A 9088-nucleotide genomic window follows, 5' to 3' on the forward strand; every position below is an offset into this window, starting at 1 on the left:
CTTTGCATGGAAAAATATCTGGAGAAATATCTCCAGATATCTGTTATCTGGCCCAGTGGGAATGGGCCTTAACACTGGTTCTGATGCAGTTCCACTGTGGCTCCCATCATAAAATGTGAGTAAATGATTCCTTGACAACTTTACTTTTAAAAGCAGGATGGCTCACATCTGCTACACTGGCTCTGGTGAGAAATGGGTGCACTTCGCTTACCTGAGTTAAACATTTCTTTCAAAATATGTGGACCTCGCCATATGATCTTATGAGCCATGGTCATGGTAACCCTGAATTCTACAGGGAGCCTGTTGAGCTCTCTAAACTGCATCCTATCTATTTGGCTCTAGAGCTCAACCCTAGTATGACCTAGGGCATTCACGAATAGTGATTTTTAGTATTCGAATTATTCAACCTCAAAGTATTCGAATAGTCGAATATTCGACAGGACTGGCCAAACTGTCAAAGTAAGCAAGAGGCAAACATTGTGAAAATAACCGATCTACATGCTCACAACGCCTCACGTTGTGAGCATGTAGATCGGTTATCTCTTCTGAGCTCACTGTAGCTTGTTTTTCAGAGACTTTTTAGGGGTGTAAAATGTGGCAAGTGTGGCGTGGTGCGTGACAAGAGGTTAAATTGCGTCTCACTCTCAAAGCGTGAGACTTGGCAGCCCTGTGACTATAACCAGGCTCATCATCATTGAGCTGTTGTGGTACAGTGTCTTTAAAACAATACATTGTTCTTTGAGGTCTTGTGGACAATATTTTAACAACTGCATTCTCTGATCCAGGGACGTGCTGGGCCCCTGATTCAGCCCGGGAAAAAGAGTTGGAGAGGCCCCCATTGTGCGCTATTCACGATATTCCTGGCCCCGCCCCCGGCTTCCTGTTCATATCCTGAAAGAAAATAAAAAACATCATTTGGTTTCCTGTGTCCTTGCATTAAAGTGTCAGTAGAGGCGCTCTGGGCTCTTGGCTCTGAATGAACCGGTGTTGCCATGTCTGCTTATAATAAGCAATTGGTGTCGTTGTTTATTGGGCTTACTTTCTAATATTTTTTAAACCAGTGGTTCCCAAATCCTTTCATATCAAGGACCCCAGATTAACAGATTTGTCCACAGTCGCAGACCCCCATCTGAAAATATGTGGTGCCAGGGACCGCCACACAGATTTGTGTTGTTAAAATGTTTCAAAAATATTCAAATTATTTTCGTTTTTTCTTTCCTCTATATTTTTTAAATAGCAAATATACAAGCTCACAATGTGACACATTGTGAGCTTGCTGATCTGCTATTTTCAAATGTAAAGTAGTAAAACTGAACCTAGTTAATTCTATTGGGCTTATTATTCATAGACCTGGCCGCTTGTCTCTGGCAATATCTGGCAACAGACAATTCCCTGTCACTTCCTTGGGATCTCTTGTTCTTCGACTTGGGAGGAAGTGAAAAGATGTTTAAAAATGCTCCAGCGCCCTCTGTAAAAGGAAAATGGCAGCCTCCATAGAATGGCCAGGAATATCGTGAATAGAGAGAGATCTCTCTCTCTATAGCGCTGCTGCTGCTACTCAAAGATTTGTGACAAAGTGACAAGCCAGTGGGCCAATTACATGAGTTATATTTTGTCGTTGTCGGGTGGAAACCTTATATGTCCAAAACCGTTTGTTTTGTATTTATCATTTTTAAAATGATTTAAACTAGTGAAAACAGCCGATCTACAATCACACAACGCCTCGCACCACGAGGCGTTGTGTGCTTGTAGTTCGGCTGTTTTCACTACTTTTGTGCAACGGCCTTGTATGATGAAGCAGGGCTTTGCATTGCGAAAAAATGTATACATTTGAAACTTGGAGATACAAGGTTTCTGTCCGACAGTGACGATTTACTTTGTTGGCCGCCCAGCCCCCAAAATGGAACTAAGGCCGACATTTTATTTTTACTTTTTTCCTAATGACCGGCCGGGAATGAACCGGCCGTTCGGGAGTTGGCCCGCTTTTTCCAATGGCCAGCACGTCCCTGACTGCATCATATGAACTCCTCTGTATGAATGGATGTCATCAGAGGCTGAATGAAACATGTTCCACAGGGCAGAGTCCATCTGGACCCAATGTTTCTCCCACTCTGACATATTAGCATAACCTCTGCAATCTATTCTCCCCATTCATTCTTTTCATCTCCTCTCTCCTGTTTAGATTGCCCTTGGCGGCCTCTGCTAATCAACCCTGTATCTCTTTTTGACCAAGTTACTTGTTGCTCTTTTCATTTAGCTTGACTTGAGACATTTGAGCCAAAACTAGCCAGAGATATTCCTCGTACAAGATCCCTGTGTTACACCTCTCTGTGTGCTGAATTAGGAGGTGGGGAAAACGTTCTAGTGAAAGAAATAAGTGGATGAATGGGACAATTTTTTTATAACTTTTTTTTCAGCTGTGATTACTCTTAAAGGAGTAGTTCACCCCCAAAATGACTTTTTTTCTTTTGATTAGTCACGCCATGGAGACTAGAGTTCAATAATATGTTTAGTTTTTTGTCACATTCCTAAGACAAAAATGTGATAACAATAAATGTACCCCCATTCGTTCCGGATGGGGACCCGTTTCGAAACGGGTCCCCATCCGGAATCAATGGGGGTAAATTTACTCGAGTCAAATTTTTGTCTCAGGAATGTGACAAAAAACAAAAAATATTATTGAACTCTACTCTCCATGGCATGAGTAATCAATAGAAAAAAAAGTCATTTTGGGGGTGAACTACTCCTTTTTAATTTTGGGGGTGAACTACTCCTTTAACACAAGATCGGAAAATGCAATAAAACAAAAACACGTGAAAACACGAGTCCGGATATACTCGTCAAGGGAAGTGATAGCGCCTCCCTTGGTATGAAGGCACACTTATTGTAGTGGAGGGAAAACAAATGTTTTCCATTAGTAATCATTGCTGTGAGTTTGTTCAGTAATGGAGATCTCTGTCTATCCTGCTCTTTTGTAAAAGGAATACATATTTTCAATTTGGGATATAAATTGTATGAAATCGAAAATAGAGAATCCTAATCTTGCATAAGCAGACAATCTGAGATCTTCACCTACCAAAATGTCTAAATGGTGAAAACTAAATTCAATGTAGTGGCAAAAACCTGAGTGGAAACCAGAAGGAAATTTAAATTGCAGAACTGAAACAGAGACTTTAGAGAATCATTTCGCTATCATGATTGGTTTTCTCTGCAGCTGCTTCAGGCCCTACACTGAATCTAGATGTCAGATCAGACGTATTCTTATGCAGAGATCTCTGGTCATCTGGATATCAGCCTCAATTTGATAGTGTTCTAGACTAATTCCATTTTATCTGCTTTTTTTCAAAGGGGGCTGTCTTTGGAAAATATCTTAGGGCTGACTGCATTTCCTGCAGTGTTCATTTTGTTGACTAAGACCAAGGCTAAAAAAATTCCAGAGGATTAAGACTACTCAAAAGACTAAGACAAAATCAGAATTTGCTGTAAAAATGTACACTGATTTCCTGACATACACAAAGTCAAGTCACATAAATGCATTGTATTACAACTATTTGATTTAACTAGCGCAATATCAGTTGTTGGATTAGTTGGCAATGTAGCCAAATACCACACAAACACTTTCTGACATGAACAATAAGGCCAACACACGCTTAGCAATCACAATGGCAAGTGACCTGTTCATCCCTTACATCAGGGGTGGGCAACTTTGATGATGGAGAGGACCACTACATTTTCACACTGACTCCAGAGGGCCACAATGCATATACATAGCAAAAATAGCCGATCTACAAGCTCAAAACGCCTCGCAGTGCGGCGCGTTTTGAGCTTGTAGATCTGCTATTTTTGCTATTTTTTTAATTGGAATCCTCAAAGTAACTTTTTTTTTCTTTTGTTTTTAAATTTCAAATACATTTATATGTTCTTATGTTAACTTTATGAACTTAAATACAAATACATTGGACATAAAAATACAATAACATTTTAATACTAGTCATTTAGCTACTAATATAGACTGAAGTAGTCTAATTAAAGTGGGTAATTTTTCCATGTATGGAATTATAACAGCTGAAATCAATAATATATCAGTACTCCAATATCAACCTGCGGGCCGCAATAAGTGAAGGTGGGGGCCGTATGTGACCCCCGGGCCGCCAGTTGCCCATGTATGCCTTACATCATCACTTCCATCTGGACGAAGATACAGAACTGAAATGGGAAAAGGTTTGTTTTCGTAGATGTTTGACGCTTCAGCCTTTGCTGCATTAAACAAACTGCCTCGCTGATGTTTTTGTGTATACTGGGGACTTCATGCATTGTCTTGGTGTTATTGGGGCGGCAGTGGCTCAGGGGTAGAGAAACCGTCATTAGAACACGGAGGGTTCCCAAAGGGTTCCCAGTTTGATCCCGGGCTCCCCCAGAGTTAGTGTTGAAGAGTCCTTGAGCAAAACTCTTAACCCCTAGTTGCTCCCGGTGAGCAGGTTGGTGCCTTGCATGGTTTCCTCAGCCATGTATGTGTGAATGGGTGAATGTAATGCACAATCTCTGTAAAGCGCCTTGGATAAAGGCGCTATATAAATGCACCTTTTACCTTTTAGTCGCATTTACTGTAGAAACCTCCTGACACTGTGCGTGCGTCACAGTGTGTGACACCTCATCCCAGCTCAGCAGAAGGATATAGCTGACCTGCTCTGACATCACAATGATGTTGCAAATGAATACTGTCCTTGTCTGACATCATAGACCTATGACGTCTAACATCATCCCTTTTATGCCCATATATGGAGATCCCTGACATCATCAATTTTAAGCCCATAACTGGGAATGCCCATATATGGACTTATTGTGTCAGTCTCATGTGGTCTGTGACGTCAAACATCTATGATGTCAGACGTCAGTCATCATCACATTCTTTTGGTCAAAGTTGATCCCATGCCAAAGAGCCAGTGCTCGGCCAGTAGTCTGCTGTCACCCAGGCGGTTACGTACACGCGCCCAGGAGCGTGACCTCGCCCTTAGGGCGTGACCTCGCCCTTAGGGCGTCATATGGTGTTATGTTGTTCTGTGCTATATGAGGAATATCCCTGAGGGGACAAAGACATTGTTATTAAATGTGAGTCACATTAGTCCAGGCGTTTCGGGCAGGAATAGGGTGGAATCGTGCACTTTATGATAGAAGCATGAAATATGGCACACAGTTAGAACATGCCATATGGAACATTTTTAGTATAGTAAAGTCTATGAGAGCCCAACTTTGATTGGCTCCCACAAGTTTCCCAAGACAAATCTGCGATGGCCCTATAGCCAAAAATCTTCCATATGGCATGTTCTAACTGAGTGCCAAATTTCATGCTTCTATCATAAAGTGCACGATTTCTGCCTGAAACGCTCTGACTACATTCTGTGCTGTAAACAATGCAGCCTTTTCTTTCTTTCTTTTGTCTTTTTATTTTTACCTGAATGCACTGCATTGCAACACTATTTACGGGCTGGACATAAATAATACATTTTTGGAAGGAGCTGTGGGCCATATAAAATCTGCCCACATATGTCACGATTGGCCTGGATTTTGGACTGCTGTATCCTACTGTACACTACAGTGTATGAGTTCCATCTTGATGACATGTGACTATAATGTGTATGTAATATTTAAAAATCTTTTTTTGCAAAAATCTGCCTCCTGGTGGCGCTACAACAGGCCGATGTGTGTGCACAGTTTCACATGGATCAGGCCAACGCTCTACACAGTCGGGTACACAGATGGATGGACAGGGTGAAAACATAATCTTTGGCATGCCTTTGGAATGACAGAGACAATAATGCATGGCAGATGGAGCTATGGTGGATGGATGGATGGATGGATGGATGGATGCATGGATGGATGGATGGATGGATGGATGGATGCATGGCTTACATACTAAGCCATTCATCCATCTATCCACTGTATGGTCCTTGAATGACCATGCCAGTTTCACTACGTCATTTTCTATCCTCGACTTAAAGGACAACTTCACTACTTTTCAACCAATCTTCATGTAATTGGTCCTCACTAATGTTCACGATAAAATGGCACAATTCTTTTATACTCTGTCTCTCTTAGGAGGGCTGTGGGCAGTTCAGAAACCCGCCTGCCAGTGATTTATTTCTTTCTTTCTTTAACAAGATAAAATATGATTTTATTATTGCTGGAACAATGGCAATAGAAAGCCTGCAGTTTCTATTCGCTTGGATTCCCCAAGCTAATAGAAACTGTTAGGCGGGTTTCTGAACTGACCACAGCCCTCAAAGAGACACAATTTACAATTTAGGCATTTAGCAGACGCTCTTAATCAAGAGCGACTTACAATAAGCAAGGTAATACATCAGTACATCAATACTATAAATGCATAGAAATTGTACTCTTAGTACTTATGAGAAACGTAGCTAGACCAAGCAACTATTCAGTCAAAACTTTATAAAAACAAAAAGTGCTTAGGACAACAACAATTCTAGTTCCATTCCCTGGTTTAAAAATAACTGTGAAGGGGTGAGGTAGGGAACGAAGAAGAGGTCCAAGGCAACTCTGTTCAGTTCAAAAATAGCAAGCAACATTATTTTAGCACTCATGGCAGCAAAGATAAAAAACACGACCGACGCGTTTCGGCCACTAGTGGCCTTCATCAGGGTCCGTTGGAAATGACTGTGACAAACGTCATTAAATAGCGCCCACTATCATTCACAGGACTTCACCAATCAGTGATTAATAGACAGTAACAACCTAGACCACACCCATAGAAAAAAATAAAATACATCAAGTTGGACTCAAAAGGCCCCATAGATCAATAAGATAACAGGAAATACAATACAAAAATTGCTAAATTAGAACCACAGAAAATAATATTCAAAGTGTATACAAAGATCACAATGTCAACTAGATATAAAATAAGCTAAATGGCTAAATAATTAGAGGAAAGGAGAGAAGTCAATGTCATCATTGAGACCAGGGTAGTTAGTAGCTTTTAGTGTGATGATCCAAAAAGTCTCTCTTTGGAGAAGCTGTTTTAGTCTGTCCCCACAAAAAGTGCTATCTAAATGACATGTACTGTATGGTCATTGAGTATAGGCAAGTGCTACAGTAAGTGCTATGGGCTAAGGTGGAGTCTGAAGAGGTGAGTCTTCAGACCACGGCGGAAGCTAGGGAGTGTGAGTCTGCAATTCAAAGACACAGACCGAGTAGAAAGAAATTGTGATATTTTATCGTGAACATTAGTGAGGAGTGAGGACCAATTATAGGAAGATAGGTTGAAAAGTGGTGAAGTCATCCTTTAACGTCCACACATTGTATAATAAAAATGGACCCATTTTTCGATTTTGCTTGATTACATTTTCTCCATAGTAGTTAATATATTATAGAACTTTAAAATGCAGCACTTAGAACCAAACTTTTCCCCCACAGGTGTATTAGAATATTGCTCAACAGTTTAACAGTATGTAATAGTAATTCAAGTGTAAATAAATGCTACAGTTGTTTTCACACAAGTCTGAATTACCCATGCCTAAGGTTTAATGGTATCCTGTGGAAATAAGCTTAGTCTTTTCATGGATCTCCTTTTAGTAGACCTTGTACCAGTGAACTGTACCGTCATGAAACTGTACCTTTTCCTATGCAAACTTCTAATAAAGTCTTCAATCAATCAAAATCCGTATTTGTCCACATTTCAACATGAACGGGGGTGAGTATAGGACCAAAAATACAATGATCTAAAAAGTCATTTATGAAACAATGGCCTATTATGTTGACATGTGACCAGAGTTGGGGGGGAAAGACAATGTAACACCAGTATTGTGCTTTAAAATAAACAAATAAAATGGATCATGTGTATTCAAAGAAGTAATCTGTGGGTGTTAGAGTACAGTCAGTTGAGAGATGAGCCCAACTGTGGTGTTTAAGGGAGCACCGTTTGTGTAGTTTAGACTGAATCAAAAGAATAAAGCATTATTGTCCAGATCAAATTATTTGCTCTATCACTGTCTGGGTGATAACTGATATATGGTAGTTTTACGTGTACATATGCTATTTGTTCTCTATTTGCTATATCAGTCTGTCTTGGTGACATTGGTGACATTTATGTATTTGGAAGAGATATACGTTGATCTTCAAGTACTGATTGAACCATCCCAGACAACAAGAGAAGCATTCATTCTTAAAGGAGTAGTTCACCCCCAAAATGACTTTTTTTCTATTGATTAGTCACGCCATGGAGACTAGAGTTCAATAATATTTTTAGTTTTTTGTCACATTCCTAAGACAAAAATGTGATAACAATAAATTTACCCCCATTCGTTCCTGATGGGGACCCGTTTCGAAACTAGCCTGGTTAATAAACCTGACTGCACAACACCACCCCCTGTTGGTAGTGGTGGTGTTGTGTAGTCTGGCCCTTCACATTAAATAAGCTTTTTCCATCAGCCCTCAGAGAGGGCGAGCCAATCAGGGCTGTAGGCTTGGGGCACGTGGTGGGTGGTGGCCTGGTTCAAAACCATTCAGCCAATCAGGCGAGTCTGTGTGTATTCAAACACTTCCCCCCTCCACTCTTATTACAGACATCAAACAGATTGTAGTCTTTGATGCTTTCAGTGACTAACGAGCTATTGACACTTGTATGGCTCAATCAATTACAGCAGCTCACAAGCCCTTTGAAGTTCAGAGGGAGCAATTAAGAGCAAGTCAACTTAACATTTTTTTAAACCACCCCCTGCCCACCCCCCCAGAAGTGGAATGTCTGCCCGAAATCTCAGACTCTCTTCCCAAAACGAAGTGTGTGATAGAGTCTGACGCTTGCAGTCAGGCTATTTCGAAACGGGTCCGGAATCAATGGGTCCGATTTTTGTCTTAGGAATGCGACAGAACCCAAAAAATATTATTGAACTCTAGTCTCCATGGCGTGAGTAATCAATAGGAAAAAAAAGTCATTTTGGGGGTGAACTACTCCTTTAAATAACCCAGCCTTCAGTTTACTGATTTCCCAAGAGAGATTCTCACTAAAGTTGGATATTTGGTTGTAATTACATTATTTGGAAGCTAAGAATTACCTGTATTAGGCTTTGGGCCA

This window comes from Nannobrachium achirus (assembly GCF_963921795.1).
Source record: "Nannobrachium achirus genome assembly, chromosome: 10".
Classification (NCBI taxonomy): Eukaryota; Metazoa; Chordata; class Actinopteri; order Myctophiformes; family Myctophidae; genus Nannobrachium; species Nannobrachium achirus.